General features: G+C 48.6%; 25 non-coding genes and 9 pseudogenes across 25 annotated transcripts; all 34 read right to left on the bottom strand.

Annotated features, from left to right (window-relative positions):
• Positions 1-271: 271 nt before the first annotated feature.
• LOC124885926 lies at positions 272-390 on the bottom strand. Its single transcript, XR_007043076.1, has one exon. It is a non-coding gene; the product is annotated as a 5S ribosomal RNA (ribosomal RNA).
• Positions 391-565: 175 nt separating this feature from the next.
• On the bottom strand, positions 566-684 carry LOC124886070. The gene has a single exon (XR_007043219.1). It is a non-coding gene; the product is annotated as a 5S ribosomal RNA (ribosomal RNA).
• Positions 685-859: 175 nt separating this feature from the next.
• Positions 860-972, bottom strand: LOC124886096 (annotated as a pseudogene).
• A 175-nt stretch (positions 973-1,147) lies between these two features.
• LOC124886002 lies at positions 1,148-1,266 on the bottom strand. Its single transcript, XR_007043152.1, has one exon. It is a non-coding gene; the product is annotated as a 5S ribosomal RNA (ribosomal RNA).
• A 177-nt stretch (positions 1,267-1,443) lies between these two features.
• Positions 1,444-1,562, bottom strand: LOC124886064. Its single transcript, XR_007043213.1, has one exon. It is a non-coding gene; the product is annotated as a 5S ribosomal RNA (ribosomal RNA).
• Positions 1,563-1,734: 172 nt separating this feature from the next.
• LOC124886069 lies at positions 1,735-1,853 on the bottom strand. The gene has a single exon (XR_007043218.1). It is a non-coding gene; the product is annotated as a 5S ribosomal RNA (ribosomal RNA).
• Positions 1,854-2,029: 176 nt separating this feature from the next.
• On the bottom strand, positions 2,030-2,147 carry LOC124886027. Its single transcript, XR_007043177.1, has one exon. It is a non-coding gene; the product is annotated as a 5S ribosomal RNA (ribosomal RNA).
• A 174-nt stretch (positions 2,148-2,321) lies between these two features.
• On the bottom strand, positions 2,322-2,440 carry LOC124885979. Its single transcript, XR_007043129.1, has one exon. It is a non-coding gene; the product is annotated as a 5S ribosomal RNA (ribosomal RNA).
• A 176-nt stretch (positions 2,441-2,616) lies between these two features.
• On the bottom strand, positions 2,617-2,735 carry LOC124885966. The gene has a single exon (XR_007043116.1). It is a non-coding gene; the product is annotated as a 5S ribosomal RNA (ribosomal RNA).
• A 175-nt stretch (positions 2,736-2,910) lies between these two features.
• Positions 2,911-3,029, bottom strand: LOC124885987. The gene has a single exon (XR_007043137.1). It is a non-coding gene; the product is annotated as a 5S ribosomal RNA (ribosomal RNA).
• Positions 3,030-3,206: 177 nt separating this feature from the next.
• Positions 3,207-3,325, bottom strand: LOC124885934. The gene has a single exon (XR_007043084.1). It is a non-coding gene; the product is annotated as a 5S ribosomal RNA (ribosomal RNA).
• Positions 3,326-3,502: 177 nt separating this feature from the next.
• Positions 3,503-3,621, bottom strand: LOC124885956. Its single transcript, XR_007043106.1, has one exon. It is a non-coding gene; the product is annotated as a 5S ribosomal RNA (ribosomal RNA).
• Positions 3,622-3,785: 164 nt separating this feature from the next.
• On the bottom strand, positions 3,786-3,904 carry LOC124886040. Its single transcript, XR_007043189.1, has one exon. It is a non-coding gene; the product is annotated as a 5S ribosomal RNA (ribosomal RNA).
• Positions 3,905-4,079: 175 nt separating this feature from the next.
• On the bottom strand, positions 4,080-4,198 carry LOC124886109 (annotated as a pseudogene).
• A 176-nt stretch (positions 4,199-4,374) lies between these two features.
• Positions 4,375-4,493, bottom strand: LOC124886082 (annotated as a pseudogene).
• A 156-nt stretch (positions 4,494-4,649) lies between these two features.
• LOC124886001 lies at positions 4,650-4,768 on the bottom strand. The gene has a single exon (XR_007043151.1). It is a non-coding gene; the product is annotated as a 5S ribosomal RNA (ribosomal RNA).
• A 175-nt stretch (positions 4,769-4,943) lies between these two features.
• LOC124885993 lies at positions 4,944-5,062 on the bottom strand. The gene has a single exon (XR_007043143.1). It is a non-coding gene; the product is annotated as a 5S ribosomal RNA (ribosomal RNA).
• Positions 5,063-5,238: 176 nt separating this feature from the next.
• Positions 5,239-5,356, bottom strand: LOC124886058. Its single transcript, XR_007043207.1, has one exon. It is a non-coding gene; the product is annotated as a 5S ribosomal RNA (ribosomal RNA).
• A 436-nt stretch (positions 5,357-5,792) lies between these two features.
• Positions 5,793-5,911, bottom strand: LOC124886316. Its single transcript, XR_007043402.1, has one exon. It is a non-coding gene; the product is annotated as a 5S ribosomal RNA (ribosomal RNA).
• A 176-nt stretch (positions 5,912-6,087) lies between these two features.
• Positions 6,088-6,206, bottom strand: LOC124885977. The gene has a single exon (XR_007043127.1). It is a non-coding gene; the product is annotated as a 5S ribosomal RNA (ribosomal RNA).
• Positions 6,207-6,379: 173 nt separating this feature from the next.
• On the bottom strand, positions 6,380-6,497 carry LOC124886103 (annotated as a pseudogene).
• Positions 6,498-6,674: 177 nt separating this feature from the next.
• LOC124886097 lies at positions 6,675-6,793 on the bottom strand (annotated as a pseudogene).
• A 177-nt stretch (positions 6,794-6,970) lies between these two features.
• Positions 6,971-7,089, bottom strand: LOC124885969. The gene has a single exon (XR_007043119.1). It is a non-coding gene; the product is annotated as a 5S ribosomal RNA (ribosomal RNA).
• Positions 7,090-7,265: 176 nt separating this feature from the next.
• On the bottom strand, positions 7,266-7,384 carry LOC124886131 (annotated as a pseudogene).
• A 173-nt stretch (positions 7,385-7,557) lies between these two features.
• LOC124886073 lies at positions 7,558-7,676 on the bottom strand (annotated as a pseudogene).
• A 174-nt stretch (positions 7,677-7,850) lies between these two features.
• Positions 7,851-7,969, bottom strand: LOC124885946. The gene has a single exon (XR_007043096.1). It is a non-coding gene; the product is annotated as a 5S ribosomal RNA (ribosomal RNA).
• Positions 7,970-8,145: 176 nt separating this feature from the next.
• On the bottom strand, positions 8,146-8,264 carry LOC124886076 (annotated as a pseudogene).
• A 177-nt stretch (positions 8,265-8,441) lies between these two features.
• LOC124885970 lies at positions 8,442-8,560 on the bottom strand. The gene has a single exon (XR_007043120.1). It is a non-coding gene; the product is annotated as a 5S ribosomal RNA (ribosomal RNA).
• A 177-nt stretch (positions 8,561-8,737) lies between these two features.
• LOC124885961 lies at positions 8,738-8,856 on the bottom strand. The gene has a single exon (XR_007043111.1). It is a non-coding gene; the product is annotated as a 5S ribosomal RNA (ribosomal RNA).
• Positions 8,857-9,032: 176 nt separating this feature from the next.
• Positions 9,033-9,151, bottom strand: LOC124886046. The gene has a single exon (XR_007043195.1). It is a non-coding gene; the product is annotated as a 5S ribosomal RNA (ribosomal RNA).
• Positions 9,152-9,319: 168 nt separating this feature from the next.
• Positions 9,320-9,438, bottom strand: LOC124886111 (annotated as a pseudogene).
• Positions 9,439-9,614: 176 nt separating this feature from the next.
• On the bottom strand, positions 9,615-9,733 carry LOC124886162. The gene has a single exon (XR_007043250.1). It is a non-coding gene; the product is annotated as a 5S ribosomal RNA (ribosomal RNA).
• Positions 9,734-9,908: 175 nt separating this feature from the next.
• Positions 9,909-10,027, bottom strand: LOC124886043. The gene has a single exon (XR_007043192.1). It is a non-coding gene; the product is annotated as a 5S ribosomal RNA (ribosomal RNA).
• A 172-nt stretch (positions 10,028-10,199) lies between these two features.
• Positions 10,200-10,318, bottom strand: LOC124885985. Its single transcript, XR_007043135.1, has one exon. It is a non-coding gene; the product is annotated as a 5S ribosomal RNA (ribosomal RNA).
• Between the last annotated feature and the right edge of the window lie 233 nt (positions 10,319-10,551).

The following is a 10,551-nucleotide window of genomic DNA, read 5'->3' as shown; positions in this document are numbered from 1 at the left end:
GGGGGTCACCCATCTTAGTACTACTCTCGCCCAAGCACGCTTAGCTTAAGAGTTCTGATGGGATCCGAGGCGTTAGTGCTGGTATGATCGCATCTGTCATTTCCAGCACTCCAAATTCTATTAAGCCTCTTTCTCCTGCACCGCCCATCACACTCCGCACGCACGCCCCTGCGCCTCGCCCCATTTCTCGTTTGCGTCAAGAGGAAAAACAAAAAGATTCGCCGATTGAACCGGCAAAATTAAACCGAATTTTAAAGGAAAGAAAAAGGAAGGGATGCAACACGAGGACTTCCCGGGTGGTCACCCATCCTAGTACTACTCTCGCCCAAGCACGCTTATCTTCGGAGTTCTGATGGGATCCGGTGCGTTAGTGCTGGTATGATCGCATCCATAATTCCTAGCACTCCAAATTCTGTTAAGCCTCTTTCTCCTGCGCCGCCTGTCACACGCCGCACGCACGCCCCCACGCGTCGCCCCATTTCTCATTTCCCACAAGAGAAAAATAAAATGATTCGCCGATAGAACCGGCAAAATTAAATAGAATTTTAAAGGAAAAAAAAAGGAAGGGATGCAACACAAGGAATACCCAGGGGGTCACCCATCTTAGTACTACTCTCGCCCAAGTACGCTTAGCTTAAGAGTTCTGATGCGATCCGAGGCGTTAGTGCTGGTATGATCGCATCCGTCATTTCCAGCACTCCAAATTCTATTAAGCCTCTTTCTCCTGCGCCGCCCATCACACCCCTTACGCGGGCCTCCGCGCCTCGCCCTCTTTCTTGTTTCCGCCAAGAGGAAAAACAAAAAGATTCACCGATCGAACCGAAAAAATTAAATCGAATTTTAATGGAAAAAAAAGAAAGGGATGCAACACGAGGACTTCCCAGGGGGTCACCCATCCTACAATCGCTCAAGCACGCTTAACTTCGGAGTTCTGATGGGATCCGGTGCGTCAGTGCAAGTATGATCGCATCCGTCATTCCCAGGACTCCAAATTCTATTAAGCCCCTTTCTTCTGTGCCGCTCGTCACACCCCGCACGTGGGCCTCCGCGCCTCGCCCCCTTTCTCGATTCCGCCAAGAGGTAAAAAAAAAGATTCGCCGATCGAACCGGCAGAATTAAACCGAATTTTAAAGGAAAAAAAAAAGAAGGGATGCAACACGAGGACTTCCCAGGGGATCACCCATCCTAGTACTACTCACGCCCAAACACACTTAACTTCGAAGATCTGATGGGATCTGGTACGTTAGTTCTGGTATGACCGCATCCATTATTCCCAGCACTCCAAATTCTTTTTAGGCTCTTTCTCCTGCGCCGCCCGTCATACCCCGCACGAGCGCCCCTGCGCCTCGCCCCCTTTCTCATTTCCGCCAAGAGGAAAAACAAAAGAATTCGCCGATCGAACCGGCAAAATTAAACCAAATTTTAAAGGAGAAAAAAAAGTAGGGGATGTAACACGAGGACTTCCCTGGAGGTCACCCATCCTTGTACTACTCTCGCCCAAGCCCGCTTAACTTCGGAATTCTGATGAGATCCGATGCGTTTGTGCTGGTAGGATCGCATACGTCATTCCTACCACTCCAAATTCTATTAAGCCTCTTTCTCTTGCGCCGCCCGTCACACTCCGCTCGCGCGCCCCCGCTCCTCGCCCCCTTTCTCGTTTCCGTCTAGAGGAAAAACAAAAAGATTCACAGATCGAACCGGCAAAATTAAACCAAATTTTAAAGGAAAAAAAAAGGGATCCAACATGAGGACTTCCCAGGGGGTCACCCATCCTAGTACTACTCTCGCCCAAGCGCTCTTAACTTCGAAGTTCTGATGAGATTCGATGCGTTAGTGCTAGTACAATCGCATCCGTCATTCTCAGAACTCAAAATTATATTAAGCTTCTTTCTCCTGTGCCGCCAATCACACTCCGCTCGCGCGCCCCCGCGCCTCGCCCCCTTTCTCGTTTACTTCAAGAGGAAAAACAAAAAGATTCGCCCATCGAACCGGCAAAATTAAACCAAATTTTAAAGGAAAAAAAAAGGATGGGATGCATCACGAGAACTTCCAAGGGGTCACCCATCCTAGTACAACTCTTACCCAAGCATGCTTAACTTCGGAGTTCTGATGGGATCTGGTGCGTTAGTGCTGGTATGATCGCATCCGTCATTCACAGCACTCCAAATTCTATTAAGCCTCTTTCTCCTGCGCCGCCCATCACACCCCTTACGCGGGCCTCCGCGCCTCGCCCTCTTTCTTGTTTCCGCCAAGAGGAAAAACAAAAAGATACGCCTATCGAACCGAAAAAATTAAACCAAATTTTAAAGGGAAAAAAAGAAGCGATTCAACACGAGGACTTCCCAGGGGGTCACCTATCCTAGTACTACTCTCGCCCAACCACGCTTAACTTCGGAGTTCTAATGGGATCCGGTGTGTTAGTGCTGGTATGATCGCATCCGTCATTCCCAGAACTCCAAATTCTATTAATCCTCTTTCTCCTGCGCCGCCCGTCACACCCCGCACGCACCCCCCTGCGCCTCGCCCCCTTTCTCATTTCCGCCAAGAGGAAAAACAAAAGGATTCGCAGGTCGAACCAGAAAAATTAAACCAAATTTTAAAGGAAAAAAAAAGGAAGAGAAGCAATACGAGGACTTCCCAGGGGGTCACCCATCCTAGTACTACTCTCGCCCAAGCACGCTTCACTTCGGAGTTCTGATGGGATTCCGTGCGTTCGTGCTGGTATGATCGAATCCGTCATTCCCAGCACTCCAAATTATATTTAGCCTCTTTCTCCTACGCCGCCCGTCACACCCCGCACGCGCGCGCCCCCGTGTCGCCCCCTTGCTCGTTCCGTCAAGGGGAAAAATGAAAAGATTCGCCGATCGAATCGACAAAATTAAACCAAATTTTAAAGGAAAGAAAAAGAAAGGGATGCAACACGAGGACTTCCCAGGGGGTCACCCATCCTAGTACAACTCTCGCCCAAGCACGCTTAACGTCGAAGTTCCGATGGGATCCGGTGCGTTAGTGCTGGTATGATCGCATCCGTCATTCACAGAACTCCAAATTCTATTATGCCTCTTTCTCATCCGCCGACCGTCACACCCTGCACGCGCGCCCCTGCGCCTTGCCCCCTTTCTCGTTTTCGCCCAGAGGAAGAACAAAAAGATTCGCAGATCGAACCGGCAAAATTAAACCGAATTTTATAGGAAAAAAAAAAGGAAGGGACGCAACTCGAGGACTTCCCAGGGGGTTACGCATCCTAGTACTACTCTCGCCCAAGCACGCTTAACTTCAGAGTTCTGATGGGATCCGGTGCGTTAGTGCTGGTATGATCGCATCCGTCATTCGCAGCACTCCAAATTCTATTAAGCCTATCTCTCCTGCGCCGCCCGTCAATACCCCACAAGCGGACCCCCGTAACTCGCCCCTTTTCTCGTTTCCACCAAGAGGAAAAACAAAAAGATTCGCCGATCGAACCGACAAAATTATACCAAATTTCAACGGAAAAAAAAAGGAAGGAATGTAACACAAAGACTTCCTAGGGGGTTACCCATCCTAGTACTACTCTCGCCCAAACACGCTTAACTTCGGAGTTCTAATGGGATCCGGTGCGTTAGTGCTGGTATAATCGCATCCGTCATTCCTAGCAATTCAAATTCTATTAAGACTCTATCTCCTGCGCCACCCGTCACACCCCGCACGCGCGCCCCCTTTCTCGTTTCCGTCAAGGGGAAAAACAAAAAGATTCGCCGATCGAACCGGCAAAATTAAACCAAATTTTAGAGGAAAGAAAAACGGAAGGGGTGCAACACGAGGACTTCCCAGGGGGTCACCCATCTTAGTACTACACTCACCCAAGCGCGCTAAATTTCGGAGTTCAGGTGGGATCCGGTGCGTTAGTGCTGGTATGATCGCATCCGTCATTCTCAAAACTCCAAATTCTATTAAGCGTCTTTCTCCTGCGCCGCCCGTCACACCCCGCACGCACGGCCCCGTGCCTCGCCCCTTTTCCTGTTTCCGTCAAGAGAAAAACAAAAAGATTGGCCGATTGAACCGGCAAAATTAAACCAAATTTTTAAGGACAAAAAAAGGAAGGAATGCAATGCGAGGACTTTCCAAGGGGTCACCCTTCCTAGTACTACTCTCGCTGAAGCACGCTTAACGTCGGAGTTCTGATGGAATTCGGTGCGTTAGTGCTGGTATGATCGTATCCGTCATTCCCAACACGACAAATTTTATTAAGCCTCTTTCTTCTGCTCCGCCCGTCAAACCCCACACGCGCACCCCCGCGCCTCCCCCACTTTCTCGTTTCCGCCAAGAGGAAAAACAAAAAGATTCACCGATCGAACCGACAAAATTAAAAAGAATTTTCAGGGAAAAATAAAAAAAGGGATGCAACACGAGGACTTCCCAGGGGGTCACACATCCTAGTACTACTATCTCCCAAGCAAGCTTAATTTCGGAGTTCTAATGGGATCCAGTGAGTTAGTGCTGGTATGATCGCATCCTTCATTCCCAGCACTCGAAATTCTATTAAGCCTCTTTCTCCTGCGCCGCCCGTCATACCCCGAACTCGCTATCGTTACCGCCAAGAGAAAAATAAAAAAAGATTCGCCGATCGAACCGACAAAATTAAACAGAATTTTAAAGGAAAAAAAAAGCAAGGGATGCAACACGAGGACTTCCCAGGGGTTCACCTATCCTAGTACTACTCTCGCCCAAACACGCTTAAATTCGGAGTTCTGATGGGATCCGGTGCATTAGTGCTTGTATGATCGCATCCATCATTCCCAGCACTCCAAATTCTATTAAGCCTCTTTTTCTTGTGCCAGCCGTCACACCCCACACGCGTGCCCCCACACCTCGCCCCTTTTCTCGTTTTCGTCAAGAGGAAAAACAAAAAGATACGCCGATCGAACCGGCAAAATTAAACCGAATTTTAAAGGAAAAAAAAAGAAGGGATGCAACACGACGACTTCCCAGGGGGTAACCAATCCTAGTACTACTCTCGCCCAAGCACGCTTAACTTCGGAGTTCTAATGGAATCCAGTGCGGTAGTGCTGGTATGATCACATCCTTCATTCCCAGCACTCAAAATTCTATTAAGCCTCTTTCTCCTGCGCCTACCGTCACACCCCGCATGCACGCCCCCGCGCCTCGCCCCCTTTCTTGTTTCAACCAAGAGGAAAAACAAAAAGATTCGCCGATCGAACCGACAAAATTAAATCAAACTTTAAAGAAAAAAAAAAGGAAGGGATGCAACACAAGGACTTCCCAGGGGGTCACCCATCCTAGTACTACTCTCGCCTAAGAACGCTAACTTTGGAGGTCTGATGGGATCCGGTGCGTTAGTGCTGGTGTGATTGCATCCGTCATTCACAACACTCCAAATTCTATTATGCCTCTTTCTCCTGCGCCGCCCGTGACACCCCGCACGCGCGCCCCTGCGCCTTACCCCCTTCCTCATTTTCGCCAAGCGGAAAAACAAAAAGATTCGTCGAACAAACCGGCAAAATTAAACCGAATTTTAAAGGAAAAAAAAAGGAAGGGATGCAACACCACTATCGCCCAAGCACGCTAACTTTGGAGGTCTGATGGGATCTGGTGCGTTAGTGCTGGTATGATCGCATCCGTCATTCACAGCACTCCAAATTCTATTATGCCTCTTTCTCCTGCGCCGCTTGTCACACCCCGCACGCGCGCCCCGTGCCTCGCCCCCTTTCTCGTTTCCACCAAGAGAAAAAATAAAAAGATTCGTAGATCGAACCGACAAAATTAAAACGAATTTTCAGGGAAATATAAGAAAAGAGATGCAACACGAGGACTTCCCATGGGGTCACCCATCCTAGTACTACACTCGCCGAAGCACGCTTAACTTTGGAGTTCTGATGGGATCCGGTGATTTAGTGCTGGTATGATCGCATCCATCATTCTCAGCACTCCAAATTCTATTAAACCTCTTTCTCCGGCGCCGCCCGACACACCTCGAACGCGCGCCCCCACGCGTCGTCCCTTTTCTCGTTTTCGTCAAGAGGAAAAACGAAAAGATTCATTGATCGAACTGGCAAAATTAAACAAAATTTTAAAGGAAAAAAAAAGCAAGGGATGCAACACGAGGACTTCCCAGGGGGTCACCTATCCTAGTATTACTCTCGTCGAAACACGCTTAACTTCGGAGTTCTTATGGGATCCGGTGCGTTAGTGCTGGTATGATCGCATCCATCATCCCCAGCACTTCAAATTCTATTATGCCTCTTTCTCCTGTGCCGCCCGACACACCCCGCACGCGCGCCCCCGCGCGTCGCCCTTTTCTTGTTTCTGTCAAGAGGAAAAACAAAAAGATTCGCAGATCGAACCGGCAAAATTAAACTGAATTTTAAAGGAAAAAAAAGAAGAGATGCAACACGAGGACTTCCCAGGGGGTCACCCATCCTAGTGCTACTATCCCCAAGCACGATTAACTTCGGGGTTCTAATGGGATCCGGTGAATTAGTGCTGGTATGATCGCATCCTTCATTCACAGCACTCCAAATTCTATTATACCTCTTTCTCCTCCGCCGCCCGTCACACCCAGCACGCGTGCCCCCGCGCATCGCCCCTTTTCTCGTTTCCGTTAAGAGGAAAAACAAAAAGATTCGCCGATCGAACCGGCAAAATTAAACTGAATTTTAAAGGAAAAAAAAAAAGAAGAGATGCAACACGAGGACTTCCTAGGGGGTCACCCATCATAGTTCTACTATCTCCCAAGCACGATTAACTTCGGGGTTCTAATGGGATCCGGTGAGTTAGTGCTGGTATGATCGCATCCTTCATTCCCGGCACTCCAAATTCTATTATACCTCTTTCTCCTCCGCCGCCCGTCACACCCCGCACGCGCGCCCCTGCGCCTTGCCCCCTTTCTCGTTTCATCAAAGAGGAAAAACAAAAAGATTCGCCGATCGAACCGGCAAAATAAAACCGAATTTTAAAGGAAAAAAAAAAGGAAGGAATGCAACACGAGGACTTCCCAGGGGGTCACCTATCCTAGTACTACTCTCGCCCAAGCACGCTTAAGTTCGCAGATCTGATGGGATCCGGTGCGTTTGTGCTGGTATGATCGCATCCGTCATTTCCAGCACTCCAAATTCTATTATGCCTCTTTCTCCTGCGCCACCAGTCACACCCCGCACGCGCGCCTCTGCGCCTTGCCCCCTTTCTCGTTTCCACCCAGAGGAAAAACAAAAAGATTCGCTGATCGAACCGGCAAAATTAAACCGAATTTTAAAGTAAAAAAGAAAGAAGGGATGCAACACGAAGACATCCTAGGGGGTCACGCATCCTAGTACTATTCTCGCCCAAGCACGTTTAACTTTTGAGTTGTAATGGGATACGGTGCGTTAGTGCTGTTATGATCGCATCCGTCTTTCTCAGCATTCCAAATTCTATTAAGCCTCTTTCTTCTGCACCGCCAGTTACACCCCGCACGCGTGCCCCCACACCTCACCCCTTTTTTGTTTTTGTCAAGAGAAAAAACAAAAATATTCGCCGATCGAACCTGCAAAATAAAACCGAATTTTAAAGGAAAAAAATGAAGGGATGCAACACGAGAACTTCTCAGGGGGTCAACCATCCTAAAACCACTTTCGCTCAAGCACGCTTAACTTCGGAGTTCTAATGGGATCCAATGCGTTAGTACTGGTATGATCGCATCCGTAATTCCCACCACTCCAAATTCTATTAAGCCTCTTTCTCCTGCGCCGCCCGTCACACTCCGCACGCGCGACCCCGCGCCTCGCCCCCTTTCTCGTTTATGTGATGTGGAAAAACAAAAAGATTCGCTGATCGGACCTGCAAAATTAAACCGAATTTTAAAGAAAAAAAAGGAAGGGATGCATCACGAGGACTTCCCAAGGGGTCACCCATCCTAGTAGAACTCTCGCCCAAGCACGCTTAACTTTGGAGTTCTTATGGGATCCGGTGCGTTTGTGCTGGTATGATCGCATCCGTCATTCCCAGCACTCCAAATTTTATTAAGACTCTTTCTCCTGCGCCGCCCGTAACATGACGCTCGCGCGCCCTCGCGCGTCGCCTCTTTTCTCGTTTCCGTCAAGAGGAAAAACAAAAACATTCGCCGATCGAACCGGTAAAATTAAACCAAATTTTAAACAAAAAAAAAAGGAAGGGATGCAAAACGTTGAATTCCCAGGGAGTCACCCATCCTAGTACTACTAACGGTCAAGCACGCTTAACTTCGGAGTTCTAATGGGACCTGGTGCGTTATTGCTGGTATGATCACATCCGTCAATCTCAGCACTCCAAATTCTGTTAAGCCTCTTTCTCCTGCGCCGCCCGTCACACGCCGCACGCGCTCCCCCACACCTCGCCCCTTTTCTCGTTTCCGTCAAGAAGAAAAACAAAAATATTAGCCGATCGAACCGGCAAAATTAAACCAAATTTTAAAGGAGAAAAAAAAGGAAATGATGCAACACGAGGACTTCCCAGGAGGTCACCTATCCTAGTACTACTCTCGCCCAAATACGCTTAACTTCGGAGTTCTAATGAGATCCGATGCGTTAGTGCTGGTATGATCGCATCCGTCAATCTCAGCACTCCAAATTCTATTAAGCCTATTTCTCCTGCGCCACCCGTCACACCCCGCACACGCGCCCCCATTCCTCGCCCCTTTTCTCGTTTCCGTCAAGAGGAAAAACAAAAATATTAACCGATCGAACCGGCAAAATTAAACCAAATTTTAAAGGAGAAAAAAAAAGAAACGATGCAACACGAGGACTTCCCAGGAGGTCACCCATCCTAGTACTACTCTCGCCCAAGCACGCTTAACTTGGGAGTTCTAATGGGATCTGATGCGTTAGTGCTGGTATGATTGCATTCGTCATTCCCAATACTCCAAATTCTATTAAGCCTGTATTTCCTGCGCCGCCCGTCACACCCCGCACGTGCGCCCCCGCGCCTCGCCCCCTTTCTAATTTCCGTCAACTGGAAAAACAAAAAGAATCGCCGATGAAACCGGCAAAATTAAACCGAATTTTAAAGGAAAAAAAAAGGAAGGAATGCAACACGAGCACTTCCCAGGGGGTCACCCATCCTAGTACGACTCTCACCCAAGAACACTTAACTTTGTAGTTCTGATGGGATCCGATGCGTTAGTGCTGGTATGATCGCATCCGTCATTCTTAGCACTCCAAATTCTATTAAGCCTCTTTCTCCAGCGCCGCCAGTCACACCGCGCACGGGCGCACTGCCCCCTTTCTCATTTCCGTCAAGAGGAAAAACAAAAAGATTCGCCGATAGAAATGGTAAAATTAAACCGAATTTTAAAGGAAAAAAAAAGGAACAGATGCAACACAAGGACTTCCTAGGGGGTCATCCATTCTAGTACTACTCTCGTTCAAGCACGCTCAACTTCGGAGTTCTGATGGAATCGGGTGCGTTAGTGTTGGTATGATCGCATCCGTCAGTCACAGCACTCCAAATTCTATTAAGCCTCTTTCGCCTGCTCCGCCCGTCACACCCCGCACGCGCGCCCTCGCACCTTGCCCCCTTTCTCGTTTCCGCCAAGACGAAAAACAAAAAGATTCGCCGATCGAACCAACAAAATTAAACCGAATATTAAAGAGAAAAAAAAGGAAGGGATGCAACACGAGGACTTCCCAGGGGGTCACCCATCCTTGTACTACTCTCGCCCAAGCACGCTTAGCTTCGGAGTTCTGATGGGATCCGGTGCGTTAGTTCTGGTATAATCGCATCTGTCATTCTCAGCACTCCAAATTCTATTAAGCCTCTTTCTCCTGCGCCGCCCGTCACACCCTGCACGCGCGCCCCCGAGCGTCGCCTTTTTCTCGTTTTCGTCAAGAGGAAAAATAAAAAGATTCGCCGATCGAACCGGCAAAATTAAACCAAATTTTAAAGAAAAAAAAAAGAAAGGTATGCAACACGAGGACTTCCCAGGGGGTCACCTATCCTAGTACTACTCTTCTCCAAGCATGCTTAACTTCGGAGTTCTAATGGGATCTGGTGTGTTAGTGCTGGTATGATCGCATCCGTCATTCCCAGCACTCCAAATTCTTTTAAGCCTCTTTCTCCTGCGCCGCCCGTCACACCCCGCACGCGCGCCACCACGCCTCACCCCCTTTCTCGTTTCCGTCAAGAGGAAAAACAAAAAGACTCGCCGATCGAACCGGCAAAATTAAATCGAATTTTAAAGGAAAAATTAAGGGATGCAACACGTTGACTTCCCAGGGGGTCACCCATCCTAGTACTACTCTCGCACAAGCACGTTTAACTTCAGGGTTCTGATGGGAGCTGGTGCGTTAGTGCTGGTATGATCACATCCATCATTCCCAGCACTCCATATTCTATTAAGCCTCTTTCTCCTGCGCCGCCCGTCACACCCCGCACGCGGGCCTCCGCGCCTCGCCCCCTTTCTTTTTTCTCCCAAGAGGAAAAACAAAAAGATTCGCCGATCAAACCGGCAAAATTAAACCAAAATTTAAATTAAAAAAAAAAAAGAAAGGATGCAACACGAGGACTTCTCAGGGGGTCACCCATCCTAGTACTACTCTCGCC

The sequence above is a fragment of the Capsicum annuum genome, chromosome 7 (genome assembly GCF_002878395.1).
Source record: "Capsicum annuum cultivar UCD-10X-F1 chromosome 7, UCD10Xv1.1, whole genome shotgun sequence".
Classification (NCBI taxonomy): Eukaryota; Viridiplantae; Streptophyta; class Magnoliopsida; order Solanales; family Solanaceae; genus Capsicum; species Capsicum annuum.
The sequence above is the reverse complement of the archived record's forward strand: the minus strand, read 5'-3'. Positions and strand labels throughout refer to the sequence as shown.